At 44.1% G+C, this 21182-nt stretch overlaps 1 protein-coding gene across 1 annotated transcript in view; it reads left to right on the forward strand.

The window, feature by feature from the left end:
• The window catches only part of LOC122794162 (PR domain zinc finger protein 2-like), a 472904-nt gene that overhangs the window by 27887 nt on the left and 423835 nt on the right, over positions 1-21182 (forward strand). The gene's annotated exons all lie outside the window — the stretch shown is intronic.

Consider the following 21182-nt stretch of genomic DNA (forward strand, 5'->3'; position numbering starts at 1 on the left):
AAATTTTTCAAATTAAATGATTTCATTTTCATTTTAAATAACCTATGTAACCGTATACTGAGTGGCTTTAACAGTATATTTAGGGGCTGACCATGGGTCCCCCCTGGAGTCACAAGCCATGGGCGGACACCTGAATTTGTCCCTGTTATAGTGCACCACCAGTCCAAATAACCATTGCCAGTTTTCCTGTCAGCAAATTTATACTAATGGATTATTTCTATTATAACAAATTTATTTCTCACTATTTGTGGACTTTAAACTGTTTTTTGTTTAAGCCTGGCCCTTTTAGGCTCACTCTTGTGAAGTCCATGGGCAAGTCAAATCTGTTAAACTGTCTAGACAGCCCTAAAGTTTTCTTGAAATTGCTGCCACCATCCTTTACATCACAGAGGATTTCCTTCAGCTTGCATTTTCCCATGGGCACTGTGTTCCCTCTCATTATGTCCTCCCTGGTGCTTAGATTGCCTCTAGTGAATGAAAGCTCACACTGCCATATTGTCCTTCCCTGGAACTGATTTTAAGTCTCTGCTAAGAAATTGCAAAAAAGTAAGCATCAGCTCCTTTTGCACACCTAAGCAAATCACACTGAATTGATAACATTTTATGCCAAAGGCCCCCTGTATAGAAAATACTTGCTGTTGTCATCTACTAATGGCCTTGTATTAAAGCACCCTCCAATTCTTTCTGTTGTCATTTTTTTTTATTCAGTTGAATAGTTTTGTAATACGTAATTAAAACAAAAGAAAATATTAGGAAAATATGGCTATATTACCCCAATTTTAAGAAAAAAGTCTTGCCACTTGCCTTTTCTTTCCATACTTTCGCTGTACTAATCTAATTGTGTTTCTACAGTTAAGTAGCTTTTCACTGTGATACATTATATTACTGAATCCTGCAGATGTCCCTCTATTCCAATGTTGCAGTATTCTACTAGTGAGTTTACCAATCAGCTTGTCTGGCCAGGTTTCCAAAGCTTTTCCAGTCTCTCTTGGTGGTTTGGTCATCTGACATGGAAGCAAGTACGTGGGCCATAAAGCTGGACACCAGCCCTCAGAACTTTTCAGCCGCCAGCTGTATGCCAGGTGTTCTTGCTACTCACAGAAGTTGGATCTGTTTCGCATTAAAGTTAAGTACCCCGTTAGGGCCTTTTTCTCCAGTCCTTTGTGCTTCGTAGTCTGTTCATGTCCAGTAAGAATAAGTGCAACTGTGGTCGCCAAATTCCACATAAAGACACCCACGACCAGTGTCTCTTTTTTCTGGGTAGGGAACACGATTATAAAAACTGCGCAATCTGTAGATTGTTCATCCCCAAGACCCTTCACCACTACTTACAGGCTCTCAACTTATACCTAGAGAACCAGCACCTAAGACAGATAGCTCTCAGTATGGAAGCCACCTCCAATGTCCCATCCGAACTGCCAAGGAAGAAGGCCAAGTCCATGCGGCCTAATACTTCCAATGTGTCTCCCTCTGCCACTCCTCACTGTAGCTGCCGTCAGCTTGGCTGAGGACCCGGCTTCCGCCACTACCGATACAGCGGGTAACTTTCAAGAGGGTGCACAGTCTAGAGTGGACGACATGTCCTAGGAGGATGTGCCGGTGCCTGTTACAGATGCCAGTGGGGGGGCCAGTACTTTCAATGGGTGCTTCAGACCCGGCCTCCACCTCTCCTATAAGTTCTCCCAGACCTACCACCAGCCAGATGCTGGCTAGGCCTTCTAAGAAAAAACAGAAAACTAGACATAGTTCTCCAACACCAGAAGCCTTACCTGACTGGCCGGCATTCAGCCAGAGCCTCTACAATGCCTTCGTGGCCCTCAGTCCTTCCTCTGAGTTCACCCCTGCAGCTCCACGTCTTCTCAGCCCTAGGCCTTCATTACCTGAAAGGACTGTGAGCCATCCAGCTGATGAGGAACTGTCTGATTCCTCTGAGGAATCCCTCTCCTACTCTTCCCAGATTTCATCCCCCCTGGGTTATGGATCCCCTGAAGAGGCCTCTGTTGAGCCATATTCCTTTGTGGAAGACCTAATCTTCAGGGACACTGTCAACCTGATGAGAGAACACTTTAAGTGGGAATGCTCAGACATGTCTGTAGCACAAAAAAGATTTTATGATCTGATTCAGATGGAATTGCCTAATCCGTCACCTATCCCACCTGCCTTCCTGGATGCATTTGCTGTGGCATCCCTTAATCCAGATTCCCAACCACCCGCTCCTCGAAGGGCAGACAGATTATACAGGGTCCCTGACTCAGACAAATTCCTTTTCAAGTGCCCCCAGCTGACCCTACCACTATTTCCATTTCTACGGACAGGGCATCCAAACTCCTCCCTACTACCACTGTCCTGCCTGCAGATAAGGACAGCAAAGCCATGGAGAGGTGGGGAAAAAGATTTATACTTATGCTACCCTAGCTATTAGGGCAACAAATTACCAATCTCACATGGCCAAGTACTCCTTGGCTCTTTTGGACAAAGCCTCCAAAGAGTTTAATGACATTCCTGACTGTGCTGCTAAAGCATCCTTGTCTTCCTTACTCAGACTTGTCTCACAAGTGAACAAGCACTCCCTTAGGTGCACATACGATGCAGCTGATGCCTCAGACAGGTCAGCTGCATCAGCATCCATGCTAAGATATTCCTGGCTATGTTTGCAGCCACTCCCTGATGACTTCAGAGCCAAGCTCCTGGATGCCTCCTTGGACCACTCAGCCCTCTTTGGTGCTAAGGTGGCTGATCTTTTCAAGTCTCTCCAGCAGAAAGGGAAGGAGCTTCAAGACCTTAAACACCTCCTTGTCTCTCCAATCCTTAAGTTCCAGAGAAACTTCCCAGCTAAGATGCAATTTATAAGAAAGGTATCAAGGCCTACACCCCCCCCCCCCAGGTCTAGAAGGCCTCCCAGGAAACAAACTGCCCAGCCAAGGAACCCTCAGGCCACTGGCCAGAGGCATTCCTTTCCAGACAGGGCAGGCAGTATCTGCCTGCCACCTTTCCTCCTCCTATCACCACCCCCTTGTCCACCCGGCTCTCACTGTCTCCCTGCCTGATCCCTGGTAACAGCAGACAAATGGGTCTTGTGTATCCTGAAGGACGGATACTTTATGAATTGGATCACTCCTCCACCAAGACTGCCTATCCCGCCCCCTTCCACATCCCAGCGGTCCCTCCTACACCAGGTCTTAAACATCCTGCAACTGCAAGGCGCACCATAGAATCAGTCCCCTCCCCCCGCTTGAGGAAAAGGTTTCTACTCAAGAATCTTTCTGGTGCCCAGAAAAGGACCATGGGGGCCCATCCTAGATCTCTCCCACCTCAACCTCTTCTTAAAGGTTCCCTCCTTCAGGATGCTTACCTTACCCCACTCTTGTTTCCCCTCATTCTCCCTCAGCGAGGCGCTTTCGCAGCCCCTGATACCCGCTACCTTCGAGTCGCAGGCCTCTACCGATACCCATGTGGAGTCCGGCATGCAGCAAGATACTCAAGGTATTGGACTGATGGATATATCTCCCTTGGATGGGTCTGGAGCCATTGAGCAGGCACTGGTTTCTGAGTGTGTATTCAGACCTCAACATTTGTATATCAAATCGATGAAAGCTGCAAAACCAAAGACAAAAGAAACTTCTAAAACTAAAAAACCGACACATGAGCCACGTGCACAGGCCTCTATGCCTAAAAAACAGATGATTAAAAAGACCTTATTACGTTGATCAGGCGTACCCATCCCCCTCCTGATAAGAGGCCTAGGCAAGACACTGATTATGAATCTTCAGATCAGGTTTCTATTTCTTCTGATCAGGAATTATCGTTGCCTCCCTATGAGGATTCTGATGCTGAGGAGTCTATTCCATCTGTATCTCCTCCTGAGGATTATTCATTTGGAGAAACCTTGCATACTTTGAGGGAGCATTTTCACTGGGAGAGTCAAGACTTCTCAGAATCAAAAAGGAGGCTCAGGGATTTCCTTCTTCTTCCTCAGCACATGCCTTTATCCATTCCCCCTGTTTTAGACATTGTGGATGATGTGTTCTCGGAGTCAAGCTTGACCCCTGACTCCTTACATCCGGGTCCCAGTAAGCCTGACAGATATTACAGGGTCCCTGACTCGCATAAACTTTTATTTAGAAACCCTGCTGCTGATCCTGGAACTATTTCACAGGGTCCTAAGGGAGTTAAGGCCTCAACAGCAAAAAATCCTACCCCCTCTGACAGAGATTCAAGGGCACTGGACAGATGGGGAAAAAGGTTTATACATCTGCAACCTTGGCATTCAGAGCCTTAAACTGTCCATTTCATATGCTTAAATATCAACAACATGTTATGGGATTGCTGAAACAGAAAATGATGTTGATTTCAGAATGAGCAGAAAATAAAGAATTGCAGGAATTATTGCATGCAGCTGAACAAGTTGGAAAGCATACTTTGCAATGTGGTTTTGATTCCTTAGAGGCCTCCTGCAGGGCCACATTTACTGGATCTGTGATTAGGAGGCATGCCTGGTTAAAGGAACAAAATTTGCCTGATCATGTTAAAGCTAAACTGCTAGATGCACCTTTACAGCATGATTCTCTGTTTGGTATTAAGGCAGAAGAGGTTTTAAAGAAAATGGAAGACAAAGCTAAGTCTATGCAAACTGTTAAAGACTTCTTACAAGTGCAGCCACCAAGATTCAGTAGACACTGGCCTACAAAAAATTGGACCTTTCCTGTGTCAGACAGAGCTCAAAGGGGCAAATCCAGACACCCTAAGGGTTCCAGATACCAGGCGCAAGATTCATACAGGTCAAAGCAATGGGGCGCTTCCACCTCCAAATCTGGAGGAGATAAAGCGCAAACCTACAGAAAGCAATCCCAATGGCTTCCCTCTGCCTGCACCAAGCACTTATCTTTTGGCAGCACCCATAGGGGGAAAATTAGCACTTTTTGCTCAAAATTGGCAGTTAATAACCCAGGACAAGTGGGTACTAAACATCATATCACAGGGATACAGATTTCATTTCCACACTGTGCCAATGGTAAATGGTTGGCCAGATCTGCCAAAAAATCAATGGGCAGAGGCACAGAAACAGGTTACGTCCCTCATGGATATGGGGGCCATTCAGACAGTACCAGAACAGGAAAAAGGACAAGGTTTTTACTCAAGACTGTTCTTGGTACCCTTAAAGGACAAGGCCTGGCGGCCAATACTGGATTTATCGATTTTGAACACATACCTGGACATTCCAAAATTCAAAATGCTGACTTTGCAGCAGCTTCTGCCCATGCTGGGCAATAATGCTTGGCTGGTTAATTTAGACCTAAGAGAGGCATACCTGCATGTCCCAATAAGTCAAGTCGTGCAGAAGATACCTCAGATTCAAGGCTGGCTTAATGCATTACCAATTCTCTGCACTGCCCTTTGGCTTATCTACTGCGCCCAGGGTCTTTACAAAGTGCCTGGCACCAGTAATTGCATTTTGTAGACAAAAAAGTATATAAATATATCCTTACTTGGACGACTGTCTCATTTAAGCAGAGAACAAGGACACTCTTTTTCGACACCTGGCGTTTGTGAAAAGGCTTCTAACATGCCTAGAGTACACAGTAAACGAAAATAAGACACAACTGGTACCCTCTCAAAAGATAACATTCCAGGGTGCAAGCTTGAATACAGCTGCCAAGATGGCTTACCCCACACCAGACAAGCAAAGGCAACTGACTGCTTACTTCAAACTGATGGCAACAAAATCCCAGTTAACCCAGTTATCTGCAAGACAAACTCTGCAGGCTCTGGGATTCATGGCATCCTGCATCCTACTGATTCCATATGCAAGACTGCACATGAGGAAACTTCAATAGTACCTAAAAAGTGTATGGAGTCAACATTCTCACAGCCTGGAAGCAATGATTCCTCTCATTCCCTGCCTACAACAGGTGTTTCTATGGTGGGCAAAGGCATGTCACCAAAACATGGGACGGGCCTTCACTCTCCTCCCTGCCAGACAAACCTTAACAACAGATGCATCAGATTATGCCTGGGGGGCTCACATGGCAGGAAGATGCATTCAGGGCCCAAAACAAATGCATCTACGTATCAACCAAAAAGAGATGTTAGCTGTTCAAAATGCCCTAACAGCCTTCAAGGACTTACTTCATCCAGGACAACTACTGATAAAGACGGACAACACCACAGTCATGTGGTATATAAACAAGCAAGGGGGTCACACACTCATACCCCCTTTGCAGATTAGCCATGGCACTGTGGCACACAGCTTTGGCCTACCAAATACATCTTCAAGCTCAATTCCTGCCAGGAAAACAAAATACACTGGCAGACGATTTAAGCAGAAATCTTATGGATCCTCACGAGTGGAAACTAAATCCACAAGTCTTCAAAATGATAACAGAGAAATGGGGGAACCCAGACATAGATCTATTTGCCTCTCCTCAAAATTATCAATTGAAAAGATTCTGTACAAGGACTTATCACAGACAAGCATGGAAAGTGGACGCCCTATCCTTCAGTTGGAAAAACCAATCGGTTTACGCCTTTCCTCCACTGCCTCTTCTCCCCAAGGTCCTCCTAAAAGTCAGACAAGAGAAACCAAAGATGATACTAATTGCCCTGGACTGGCCCCGCCAGTACTGGTACCCAATCCTAAGGAACTTGTCTTACCAACCAGCTTGGACCTTACCTCAAAGACCACAACTACTGTCCCAGCAAAACAATCAGATCCTGCACAATCAACTACAGACTCTGAACCTGGCAGCATGGCTGATCATGTAGTTATACAAACAACACCTCTCAGTAAAGCTGTGATGGATGTCATTTTGGAAGCCAGAAGGCCTAGTACTAGAAAATCTTATGCTGACAAATGGAAGAGATTCTGTGCTTGGAATCAAGCACAAGGAACTGATACAGCAGAACCAAATATTCCTCAGATATTACAATACTTAACTGAGATGCTTGACAAAGGCCTATCTTTCTCATCAATTAAAATCCATGCCTCTGCCATTTCGGCTCATTACAATACAGAGCCACCAATCTTTTCTCATCCTTTACTAAAGCAGTATCTTAGAGGAGCCAAAAATTTAAGGCCTCCTAGAAGATCACCATTACCTGCATGGGACCTCAATTATGTGTTGGAAAAGCTCACCCTGCATCCATTTGAACAAGCTGCTACCGCTGATATAAAGTTCTTATCATGGAAAACAGCTCTGCTACTAGCAATTATTTCAGCAAGAAGAGTTTCAGAGCTACATGCCCTCATGGCTGTAGAGCCTTTTATCATATTTTACCCAGACAGGGTGTCTCTGAGGACAAATCCTACTTTTATGCCTAAGGTGGTTTCCAGTTTGGCTTTTAACCAAACAATTCATCTGTCAACCTTTTATCCAAATCCGCAGAACAAGGGGGAGAGAATTCTGCATTCCTTGGACGTACACAGACAGCTAAGGCTCTACTTGAGCAGGACTAACGTTCTAAGAAAAACTGAGCAATTACTAGTGTCCTATGCTGCAGGATCAGAAGGAAAGGCTATTACAAAGCAGACAATTTCAAAGTGGATAGGCCACTGCATCCGTTTCTGCTACTTACACTATGGTAAACCTGTACCCAAGGGCATTAGGTCTCATTCCACCGGAGCTGCAGCTACTTCAGCAGCCTTTCTCAGAGGAGTACCAACCAAAGACATTCTAGAGGCTGCTACTTGGAGTTCTGTTCACAACTTATTATCATTTGCCTCTCTACTCTAAGCCCAGGGCAGGCTTTGCCACTGCAGTAATGCAGGGCCTTATAGCCACACCTAATGCTGTATAACTCCAGCCTCCCAACCATAGCTTTGGGATTCTACCCAAATGTAATGACTGCAGCAGTGAAACATGAAGAACATAGTACAGTTGTGTACACTTACCATAAATGTAGATGTTCGAGTGTATTCACTGTTGCAGTCCAGGTTACCCTCCCGCCATCACCCTGTCATTCTGGAGTTTATTTCCTTCTCTATCTTCTACAATCTATGTGGTGTATTTGCTTGTAGATGAAGGTAAAGTTTATATTGATGCATATGTGTGTGTATATATATATATATATATATATATATATATATATATATATATCAAGAAAAACTAAAGAAAATGACATCGACTGCATGTTTTATACCCCTGATGACTTGACGTCATGGAAGAGACGATGGCAACCAATGCAGGAACCAAGACTTTGGAATTCAGTCCAACTGAGGGGAACCTGCCAGCAGATTACCCAAATGTAATGACTGCAACAGTGAATACATTCGAACATCTACATTTATGGTAAGTGTCCACAACTGTACTTTCCACTCCTCCCCTGCCTTCACAAAGAATTAAAATGGTGGCTTGCTCAAGTTGCCCAGAATCCGGGCCTGCCCCTACAAATGCACCCCCCTTCCCAGATCATGCACACAGATGCCTCAGACCTGGGGTGGGGGCCAACTCTGAACTAAGGACAGTGCAAGGTTTGTGGACAGACAGACACAAACAAATGCACAGCAATATCAGGGAAATGACAGCAGTTCTCCTCGCCCTGCAGGCCTTCCAACCTTACCTCCAGCAGGGCCTCTTAAAAATCTTCACAGACAACACCACAGTGATGTGGTACCTGAACAAAAAAGGAGGGACAAAGTCCTACCTCATATACAGACTAGCTCTACAGATATGGGATCTGGTTATCTCTCAGGGTATCTCCCTCCAGGCAGCCTATGTCCTGTCCCAGCACAACTCTCAGGCAGATTCACTAAGCAGAACCATATCAGATAGCCATGAATGGATGCTGTCAAGAGAGGTGTCTGTAGATCTGATCCACAAGTGGGGTATTCCTCAGATAGACCTGTTTGCCTCCTCCATAAATGGGCAACTCCAGAGTTACTGCTCTAGAACTCACGACCTGAAGGCATTGCAAAGAGACGCCTTCTCAATGTCATGGAAGGGGAGGTTCCTGTATGCCTTCCCCACCTTCCTTCTGATCCAGAGGGTCCTACTGAAAATTCAGCAGTACTCACCAAAAATCTTGCTGGTGACTCCCTATTGACCAAGGCAGCACTGGTTCCCCTCTACTTCTTCATCTGTGCAAGGGCAATCACTACAAGTTACCCCTCTCAATGGACCTAGTCACACAGCACAAGAGGACACAGATACACCCACAGTGGTGGTTTCTGCACCTCTCCCTGTGGAGGATAGGATTCTGATTCCCTCCAGACACCTGTACAATGATGACATGCTTTCAGTCCTGCAGGAGGCCAGGAAACCCAACACAAGAAAATCTTCTCTCTCCAAATGGAAAAGGTTTCCCTTCTGGTGTCATAAAAGACAGATGGAGCTGCTGGACAGCGACTTGCCTCTAATTCTGTCCTACCTGTGTGAACTCCTGTAGACAGGTTTGTCATACTCCTCTTTAAAAGCACACCTGTCAGCCACTTCCGCCTGCCTACCTATGGACCCTCCACTGACATCCAGACTACCAGCCAAACTTTTCCTGAAGGGGGTTCTGCACCTAAGACCTCCCAGGAAACCATACCCTCCTCAATGGGATCTTAATTATGTGCTAGAAAAACTCACCCTACCACCCTTTGAACCAGCTGACAAGGCCGCCTTAAAGTTTTGCACATGGAAAACAGTCTTGCTAGTAGGTGTGATATCAGCCAGGTGGATCTCAGAGCTTCAAACCTTATGGCTACCCCACCTTTCCTTGTTTCCATATGGACAGCGTCACCCTAAGGATAAATTCTTACTTCACCCCCAAGGTGGTCAACGACCTTTCCTTGAATCAGGCTGTCCATCTGCCTACCTTCTTCCCCAACCCACAGGGAGATAGTGATAGAGTCCATCATTCCCTAGATGTCTACAGCCAACTCAGATTCTGTTTGCATAAAACTAAACCTTTTCGCAAATCAGACCAATTGTTTGTCTCCTTCCACCCCAGAGCACTGGGGAAAGTGGTGGCCAAACAGACCCAGCCTGGATTGCGAAGGTTATCTCCTTTTGTTACACACACCAAGGGAAGACATTTTCAGGCAATGTCAGGTCCCACTCCACAAGAGCTGTGCCTCTTCTGGTGTCTTTTTCAAAACCCTGGACACTGACTCCATTCTGGAAGCTGCCACTTGGTCCTCTGTGCACACCTTCACCAGACACTACAAACTGGACCATATTTCCAGAGCCAGGGCAGGTTTTGCCAGGGCTGTCCTGCATTGATTCCTGGAGTCTTCTACCAGGCCTCCCCACAACCTTTAGTGAGCTTTGGTATTCACCCACTAGTAAAATACTGCAACACTGGAATAGAAGGACATAGGAAGGTTGTGTAAAAACTTACCATTACCACAGATGTCCTACTCTTCCATGTTGCAGTATTCCTTCCTGCCCACCACCCCCCTTCTTAACCTTGCATTTGCTCTCCCTGGCTCAGGGACAGGCTATGTCCCTCAGGACTGGCTCTGTCTAGGGCTTTATTTTATGTTCTGATGGCTGGTGCATACAGACATCACCTTTATAGCCCATGTACCTGCCTCTACGTCAGACGTCCGACACACCAAGAGGGACTGGAAAAGCTTTGGAAACCTGGCCGAACAAGCTGATCGGAAGAAGGGTAAACCCACTAGTAGAGTACTGCAACATGGAAGAGAAGGAGATCTATGGTTATGGTAAGTTTTTACACAACTTTCCTTTCCTAATATCTCCTAAAAAGACTAGTACAGTAACAAAGCATGCTCCACGCAAATTATTCATGGAAATGAATTGCCCTAATATGGATATGCTTCTTTGCCTTTTCATAAACTCATCTTCTTCCTCCTGTTGCATGTCCACAGCTGTAAGTTTGTTCTTCTTTCAGCTTTTCCCGGTTAGGGGTCGCCACAGCAGAACTCCGGTCCGCTAATGATTGGCAGTAGATTTTTACTGTGCCGAGGTGCCAGCCCGACATCCCACCTTCAACGAAGGCACGCCCATTCACGCATGTCTTTTGAATGCCACTCAACTGCAGGGAGAACATGCAGACTCCACACAGAAGGTGCTCCAGCCAAGAATCGAACAGGAGAACCTCTTGCTGTGAGGTGACAAAAGTCCACAGCTCTAAGTAAGAAAAGAAAAACCTGCAATAAATGCCACAAACATACAGAACCAGCTCCCATTATTAGGAGTTTCATGCTTCTCAGTTCACTCCTATCAGCCTAAATAACAGATTTCTTCAGTTGTCTTCTGATTTAATTTCTCCCATCACTTCTGCATGGTGCAGTTCCAGTAAAGCTGCAGCTCTTTTTGTCAGTTTCCGAACTTCTTCCTGCCTTTCCATTATTTTTTTCTTAAAAACTGGGAATAGCTTAACTATCACCAGTTCATGTTGTGTCCTAGAGGTGGACATCATACAGAAGCAAGGTTGAGCTGAAGCACTCCCTGTGACTGTTTGCTGCACAAGCCCATCATAAAATTTTTGTAGTTCTCCAATATTTTGCATCTGTACAGTCTTTTGTCCCAATTGGATAAAAAATCCTCAAAGCTGCTGGATAGAGCAATTTGACTTTAATGCCCAGATGTTCTTCGTGTTTCACAGTTGCAGTCATTACATTTGGGTAATCCTGCTGGCAGGTTGCCCTCAGTCGGCCTGAATTCCAAAGTCCTGGGTTCTGCATCGGCTGCTGTCGCCCCTTCCCTGACGTCCGGTCATCAGGGGTATAAAAGATGCAGCCGACGCCATTTTCTTCAGTCTTTCTTGCCGCGCGGTGCCTGAAGCAGAAGCAGTTCGCAAGTGCCGATCAGCTGACTCCTGAGATTTTCGTGTTCGAGTTTCAGATCCGAAGTCTTCTATAAAGCTAAGTACCCCGTTGGGGAAACTTTTTTCTTGCTCCAGACCAATGTCAGAAAAAGTTAATAATTGTATTTCTTGTGGGAAGCAAATACCTCATATGGACTTTCATTCTTACTGTATTCCTTGCCTAGGCCCTGACCATAATGTTTCAGGTTGTCGGTTTTAACCAACGCACTATTAAGCATCGGTATGATTTTGCATTAAACTATTTTGGACGCAGGTTTAATTATCCAGAAATGTCGTTGGATAGACAGCCGAGGCCCAAAACCAATGACGAAGCTTCTCCTAAGCCAGTCGCCGGTTCTTAGTGAGGCGCTTTCGCAGCCCCTCATGACCGCTACTTTAAAGTCGCAGGCCACTACCGACTCCCATGTGGAGTCGGCTATTCCACTGGAAACTCAAGGTATTGGAGGCTCGGATGCTATTCCTTCAGATGGGTCTGGAGCCGTTGAGCAGGCACCGGCTTCTGATGGTGTATTCAGACCTAAACATTTATACATTAAACCACCTTCAAAGGCAGAGAAACAAACTCAAGAGCCACGTGGACAGGCTATATGCCCAAAAAGCAGATGCTCAAAATGGCCAAAGATTTAATTACCTGGATCAGGGGTTCCCATCCCCCTCCTGATAAGAGGACTAGGCAAGAGACTGACTGTAAATCTTCAGATCAGGTTTCCATTTCTTATGATTCCTCTACTGATCAGGAATATTCTCTTCCCCCTATGAGGATTCTGATGCTGAAGAATCTATACCTTCAGCTTCTCCTCCAGAAGACTATACTTTTGGGGAAACCTTACATACCATGAGGGAGCATTTCCACAGGGAGAGCCGAGATTTTTCAGAATATAAAAGAGGCTCAGGGATTTCCTGTTATTACCTCAACACAAGCCACTAGCCATCCCACCTGTGTTAGACATTTTAGATGTGTTTTCGGAGTCTAGTCTTACCCCTGACTCCTTACCTCCAGCTCCTGTTAAGCCTTACAGATATTACAGGGTTCATCCAGCTCCTGTTGAGCCTGACAGATATTACAGGGTTTCTGACTCTCATAAATTCCTTTTTAAAACCCTGCTGCAGACCCAAAAACTATTTCTCAGGGTCCCAAAGGAGTTAAGGCGTCTGCTGCAAAAAACCCTACTCCCTCTGACAGAGATTCTAGGGCACTGGATAGATGGGGAAAAAAGGTTTACACATCTGCTACCTTGGCTGTGTAAGGGTCTTAAACTGTCAGTTTCATATGCTCAAATATCAGCAACATGTCATGGCATTGCTTAAACAACAAATGTTGTTAAACTCTGAATGTGCAGAACACAAGGAAATGCAAGATTTATTGCATGCAGCTGAACAATTTGGAAAGCATACTTTGCAATGTGGTTTTGATTCTTTAGAGGCCTCCTGCAGGGCCGCAGTTACAGGTTCTGTAATTAGGAGGCATGCTTGGTTAAAGGAACAAAATCTGCCTGATCATGTTAAAGTTAAATTATTAGATGCACCTTTACAGCATGATACTTTTGTTTGGTGTTAAGGCAGAAGAGGTGTTAAAGAAAATGGAGGACAAAGCTAAATCTATGCAAACGGTCAAAGATGTTTTTACAAGTACAGCCACCTAGGTTTAGTAGACACTGGCCAACAAAGAATTGGTCCTTTTCTGTGTCAGACCTCAAAGAGGCAGACCCAGACGCCCTAGAGGCAAATCCCAGGCGCAAGGTTCATTCTGCTCAAAACAATGGGAAGCTTCTACCTCCAAAGTTGGAGAAGACAAATCTCAACCATTCAGGAAACAGTCCCAATGACTTCCCCTTGCCTGCACCAAACACTTATCTCCTGGCAGCCCCCTTAGGGAGAAAATTAGCACTTTTTTCTCAAAATTGGCACATTATAACCCAGGACAAGTGGGTCTTAAATATTGTGTCACAAGGTTACAAGTTCCATTTCCATACCCTGCCAAAGGCAAACGGCTGGCCAGATCTGCCAAAAAATCAATGGGCAGTGGCACGAAAACAAGTCTCATCCCTCATGGACATGGGGGCCATTCAACTAGTACCAGAGCAAGAGCAGGGACAAGAATTTTACTCAAGACTGTTCTTGGTACCCAGAAAGGACAAGGCCTGGAGGCCAATACTGGACCTATCTATTTTGAACACATTCCTGGATATACCAAAATTCAAGATGTTGACTTTGCAGCAGCTTCTGCCCATGCTGGGCAAGAATGCTTGGCTTGTGACTTCAGACCTAAAAGAGGCATACCTGCATGTCCCAATCAGACAAATATGCAGAAGATACCTCAGATTCAAGGCTGGCTCAATGCATTACCAATTCTCTGCACTGCCCTTTGGCTTATCTCCTGCGCCCAGGGTCTTTACAAAGTGTCTGGCACCAGTAATTGCATTCTGCAGACAAAGAGGAATACAAATATATCCTTACTTGGACGACTGTCTAATTCAAGCAGAGAACAAGGACATTCTTCTACAGCATCTGGCGTTTATGAAAAGACTTCTAGCATGCCTAGGGTACACAGTCAATGAAAAGAAATCAAAACTAGTACCCTCTCAAGAGATAATATTCCTGGGTGCAAGCTTAAATACAACTTCCCAGATGGCTTATATCACGGCAGATAAACACAGGCAACTGACTACCTATTTCAAAATGCTGGCAACAAAGGCCCAGTTATTTACAAGAAAAATTCTGCAGGCTCTGGGATTCATGGCATCCTGCATCCTACTAGTTCCATATGCAAGACTGCATATGAGGAAACTTCAGTGGTACCTAAAAAAGTGTTTGGACTCAACATTGCCACAGCCTGGAAACTATGATTACACTCATTCCCTTCCTGCAACAGGAGTTTCGATGGTGGGCAAAGGCTTGTCACCAAGACAAGGGACAGCCATTCTTATTACCCCCAGCCAGGCAAACGCTAACAACGGATGCATCAGATTATGCCTGGGGGGCCCACATGGCAGGAAGATGCATTCAGGGCACATGGGCTTCAAACCAAATGCATCTACATATCAATCAAAAAGAGATGCTAGCAGTTCAAAATGCCCTGACAGCCTTCAAGGACCAACCTCATCCAGGACAACTACTGATAAAGACAGACAACACCACGGTCATGTGGTATATAAACAAGCAGGGGGGCACACATTCTTACCCTCGATGCAGACTAGCCATGACTTTGTGGGACACAGCATTGACTTACCAAGTACATCTGCAGGCACAATTCCTGCCAGGAAGGAAAAATACTCTGGCAGACTAACTAAGCAGAAACCTCATAGATCTCCCGAGTGGCACCTCGATCAAGTCTTCAACATAACAAGGAAATGGGGATGACCGGACATAGGTCTATTTGCCTCCCCTCACAACTACCAACTAAAAAGATTCTGCACAAGGATTTATCACAGACAAGCATGGAAAGTAGACGCCCTATCTTTCAGCTGGAAAAACCTATCAGTATACGCATTTCCCCCCTCTGCCTCTCCTCCCCAAGGTACTCCTAAAGGTCAGACAGGAGAAGCCAAGGATGATACTAATTGCCCCAGTCTGGCCCCGCCAGTACTGGTATCCAATACTAAGGAGCTTGAATCCTGAAGAACTTGGCTCAATACCCAGCTTGGACCTTACCTCAGATACCTCGTCTACTGTCCCAGCAAAACAATCAGATCCTGCACAGCCAACTCAGGACTTTAAACCTGGCAGCATGGCAGATAATGTAGTCATGCAAAACACACCTCTCAGTAAAGCTGTGATGGATGTCATTTTGGAGGCCAGAAGGCCTAGTACTAGAAAATCTTATGCTGGAAAATGGAAGAGATTTTGTGCTTGGAACCAGGCACAAGGAACTGATACAGCTGTGCCAAATATTCCTCAGATTTTGCAATACTTGACTGAGATGCTAGACAGTATCTTTTTCATCTATTAAAATTCATGCCTCTGCCATTTTGGCTCATTACAATACAGAGCCACCAGTCTTTTCTCATCCCTTACTAAAACAGTACCTCAGAGGAGCCAAAAACTTAAGGCCTCCTAGAAGATCAATGCCTGCATGGGACCTCAACTATGTCTTGGAAAAACTCACCCTGACACCTTTTGAGCCAGCTGCTATGGCTGATATAAAGTTTTTATCTTGGAAAACAGCTCTGCTCCTAGCAGTAACTTCTACAAGACGAGTTTCAGAGCTTCAGGCACTCATGGCTGGGGAACCTTTTATCATTTTTTATCCAGACAGGGTCTCTCTGAGGACAAACCCAACATTTATGCCTAAGGTGGTGTCCAGTCTGGCTCTTAACTAAACTATTCATCTGCCAACTTTTTATCCAAATCCACAGAACAAGGGGGAGAGAATTCTGCATTCTTTGGACGTACACAGACAGCTTAGATTCTACTTGGACAGAACCAAAGTTTTCCGAAAGACAGAACAATTACTGGTGGCATATGCTGCAGCATCACAAGGAAAGGCTATCTCAAAGCAGACTATTTCAAAGTGGATAGGCCACTGCATTCTTTTCTGCTACCTACACCCTGGCAAACCAGTGCCTAAGGGCATTAGGCCACATTCAACCAGAGCTGCAGCCACTTCAGCAGCCTTTCTCAAGAGAGTACCAACCAAGGACATATTAGAGGCTGCTACTTGGAGTTCAGTGCACACCTTTACAAAGCACTATCATCTTCCACTCTACTCTAAATCCAGGGCAGGCTTTGCCACTGCAGATGTCCTTCAAGGATGCATCTGCAGTCATAACAAATGGGTTGTCCTGTCGTCAGGCAGCCCTTCGGTCGGCCGGATTCCAAAGTCTGGGTCTGGCCTCGGCTGGTGTCGCACTTCACCCGACGTCATCTCTCCTGGTCTTCGGGTATAAAGGCATCATTATCCAAATGTAATGACTGCAACAGTGAAACACGAAGAACATAGTACAGTTGTGTACACTTACCATAAATGTAGATGTTCGAGTGTATTCACTGTTGCAGTCTAGGTTACCCACCCGCCATTCCCCCTTTTCTTCTGATGGAACCTATTTTTCCTTCTCTGATTTATACAACCTGTGTGGTGTATTTGCTTGTAGATGAAGGTAAAGTTTATATTGGTACATGTATTTATATGTATATAAATTTTGGCTACCCTTTTAGGGGGCACCTGACATCTGGGGCAAGAAAAACTAAAGAAAATGGCATCGGCCGCATCTTTTATACCCCTGATGACCTGACATCAGGGAAGGGGCGACCGCAGCCGACGCAGGACCCAGGACTTTGGAAGTCAGGCCGACTGAGGGCAACCTGCCAGCAGGATTACCCAAATGTAATGACTGCAACAGTGAATACACTCGAACATCTACATTTATGGTAAGTGTACACAACTGTACTTTCTCTGTATTTTTGAAAGCTGAAATAAATGTATTCTTTTGCTCTGACTCCATACAGAGTAATCATTTTCTTTGAAAACTCTGATACCCCCCCCCACACACACACACACACACACACACACTCTTCCAGAGTGTTCCCCTCTGACGTAATTTTGATAGTAAATCTCTTTTGTTGATTTGTTTGCAACTTAATAAGGATTGGTTTGGGAATCTTTTTGGATGCAGCATTAGAAGTAAATACCCTGTGAGCTCATTCTTTCTTTAGTACCTGGGAAGAAATAAAGTTTTTTTTTTTATTATTTGTGCAGTCTTTCATGAAATATGTGCCCTCAACTCTTTCTGTAGTCACAGGGATTGTTGAAAACCTGAAGTTCTCCCACTATGATCTATCTTCTTTTTCAGCTAACATTTGCCTAACTTTCTCCTGGGAGATCTCTATCTTCTTTTTTAGCTAACGTTTGCCTAACTTTCTCCTGGGAGACCTTGTGTGTTGTCAGTTTTCTTCTCTCCTCTCTTGTCAGAGTTTACTATAGCTTGTTCATCAGAAAGAATGTCTGTTTAAATCTCCCTCTATTTCTTCCATTTTCTTATTAGATCTTGCATAACTCTTCCACTGTAGTTCACACCTTAAGTACCTTAGAATGCATGCGTGCTATTTTCTGATTTAAAGAAGTGAGAGCCATGCTTTCCATAAGTTTGATCAAAACTTCATTTCACTGCCAAGCCCCATGGTCTTGCCTTTCTTGCTCTTCTTCACTGTTTTTTGGCTATTACTTCAAATTCTCTTTTTCCTGTCTTGATGCCATTCAGGAAGTCCCTGGAAACATTCCATTGTCAAATGTTGCTTCAAGAAGAGCTAATTAATGACTTTTTATTGACGATTGCTCTGGAGGGGTTATTTTAACCTATTAGCTAGTCGCCATATTGGAAGTCCTCATATTCTTTAAATTGTTACTGTTTCTAATGGCAATCACCTCAACCTGAAGAATGCCTGAACCCAAAGGGTTGGTGTACAAATTGTATTTCCTTATGTGTTTTTCAAAAAGATAGTGTCACCCAATCCACTAATCCATCATCAGTGCCTAAAGTCATAACCAAATTAGTTGAAGATCTGGCTGTCCTGCTACCAGTCCTTTTTCCAAACCTTCAGTGTAGAGACAAAAAGACCCTGCATTCTCTACATGTCTACAGACAGTTTTAGATACTACTTGAAGAGGGTTAAGGACTTTTCAGATCCACTGTTTTGTGGCATTTGCTGACTAAAAGAAAGAGCTGCCAGTCTTCAGACATAAAGCGGATAGCCCATTGTTTCGCTGTCTGTTACAGAACCTGTGATAAAATCCTTCAAAGAAGAATCAGAGCTGCTTTCACGAGGGCCACAGCTAGTAGTATTCCTTTTCTGATGTGGGTTTGTCTCCTGAATATAAAAGAGAGACCCTGCCATTCCTTTGTTAATATCTTCTTTAAACATTGCAGGTAAGACATGGTTTCCAGAGCAGGAGCAGGGATTTCTTCAGCCATTCTGTAGCCACCTCATGGGTTGTTTTGGTGTCAGTTATCTTCCATAATGTGATGACTGCAGCAGTGACATTCACAAATAAAGTAGTACTTAAAAGCAAGTAGACAGAGTACAGTTGTGTTGCCAACATACCCTAATTGTAGATGTTCGAGTGTGGTCACTGTTGCTGTCCTGAGCACCTCCCACCATCTCCTGAACATCTCAAGCAAGAGAGAGATTATAGTCCCAGATTTTAACCAGGCTCTCTTAGTTAGCATAGCATGACTTCAGAATTTACAAGTAAGCTGTAGGTTGTCTGCTGTATCATGAAGGGGAGGCAGCAAGAAAGAACAAAAGATGGTAAGGGCAGACTGAGCCTTTATATCAGGTATGGAAGGATGTCCATTGTGAAGGTAACATCATTCTGGCAGAAGGGAGAAATGTGTTTTCCTCTGAAAACTTTTTCTGGAAGTTGGATCTCGGCCTGCAGCAGAGTTCCGTAATGTGATAACTGCAGCACTGCCCACATTCTCACAACACTGTTGAACTTCCTCTTCTTAGTTCTAAGTACTTACCTTTTTTAAAACCTAGTGTCTGTATAGCTGTGGTACGTATGTAGCATCCCTTCTCAAAAAGTTTTAAAGGGAACTGATCACTGAAATATCATCAGAGTAAATTCCATTTAGTGTTGTCTCTCTGTTTTACCCTGACGTACTTTCCTGAGCTACCTAGACTTTCCTACTAGCCAAGGTGGAAATGGTGAAGAGGTTCTTATACCTTTTGCACAAGAACATATATTGTGTGTTATAATGAAATATTTTATTATTTTTCAACTTAGGCAGCTTTGTTACTTCATTGAGAGTGACATTTTTTATTCTCAGAATGTGACTGTGTGTGTTTCTGTTGAGATGTTTGTGCAGCCCTCTCAGTTTAAGAGAGGACAGAATATCTGCAGTGCAGCTGTGCACCGACTGCATACTGTGTATTTGTCCTCTCAACTGCTGCATATTAGTCACTGCACTGAGTTATTTCCTCACACTTGCATCTCTGCATTCACACACACACATGTATACACAAAACTTTGATGCACATTGTTGCTCATAACACAGGTATACACAAAACTTTGATGCACATTGTTGCTCATAACACAGGTAATTGGAATGGGGTGCAGCATTACTGGTAACCTTACCATTATATGCTAGTTCATTTCACTTTTTGGGTAGTGCAGGGTTATGAGTAAGTCATTATTTCTGTTTTTATAAGATCGTTGGGAGTCCTCTGTAGGGAATTCAGTAAAAATAAAAGAACCAGCTCCGTTAACTGTGTGAAAATTCAAAACTTTACATTGCTGCTGTGTCTTATGTTTATATTTTGTACTGTAGTAGATTACAGAAATATAAAATAATTTTAGGTTTTGTGTAATGGAGTTTGTGTTTCATAACATTTTTAACATATATAATCCCACAGGTTTGATGTTAGTATTTGTAGTAATAATTTATGGAATATACCTGACTTGTACTTGGAGGAACCTGGACTTGATTATGTAACCAAACAAACTTACTGAGCTTGTCATCTGACAGAATGAGTAGTGAAAGTGAATGAAACCATACGTTAGGAACAGGTTTTGTTAGTTTTGCTTTGCTGAGTAGGTGTTTCACCTGTGCTCGAATTTGGTTTTGGCACACACATACTGTTTGTTTTGTTATGACACATAAATAGTAATGATTGCATCAGATGAAGTCCTTTTTATATTGTTGTCATTTTGTGCACCCTTTAGCTGCTTGTAGAGTGCGTCTTGTATCACTGGGCTATTTCACATCAGAAGGTGAATACAATATATGCATTGTGTGGGGTGGGATACTAAGGTGTGCTTTTTTGTGCGTATGAGGTATGAACATATAGAACATTATATGGCTTAGTAAAACTACATTCAAAAGATGAGTGCCAAAATCAGAGCGGAGACTCAGTCAAGGTATATCCGTGAGATTTTAATGAATCCACACAATTAAAACAATAAAAACATGAACGCCTTCATTCATACATATGCATTTTCGTCTCGTTCCTCAAGACTTCATCAGATGACCAGTGTAAACTTCCATTGGTAGTATATATATCCAGTTCAATTAACAAAAAACAATGGGATTAAGTTACATACATTCAAAAAAAAAACAATGATTTTATACTTAAAACAATTAAAAAAACACAGCATCAATGGGACCTGACGGTATCCCGGGTTGCCTGCTACGTGAACTCCAAGAGGAGCTAAAACCGCACATAAAAATGCTATTTAACCTTAGCCTTACTACAGGATATGTACCTGAACACTGGCGTACAGCAACAGTGGTCCCACTCCACAAAGGGGGTACCTCTACAGACCCTGGGAACTACCGCCCCATAAGCTTAACCAGCTTGGTCTGCAAAGCAATGGAAAGAATCATTATGGACCTCATAAACAGAGACATTGGGGACCTACAGACACTTGACCCCACCCAGTTTGGCTTTGTAAAGGGCAGATCCTGCCT

Source organism: Protopterus annectens, chromosome 2.part1 (assembly GCF_019279795.1).
Source record: "Protopterus annectens isolate FY-2018-M chromosome 2.part1, PAN1.0, whole genome shotgun sequence".
In the NCBI taxonomy this organism is placed as follows: Eukaryota; Metazoa; Chordata; order Ceratodontiformes; family Protopteridae; genus Protopterus; species Protopterus annectens.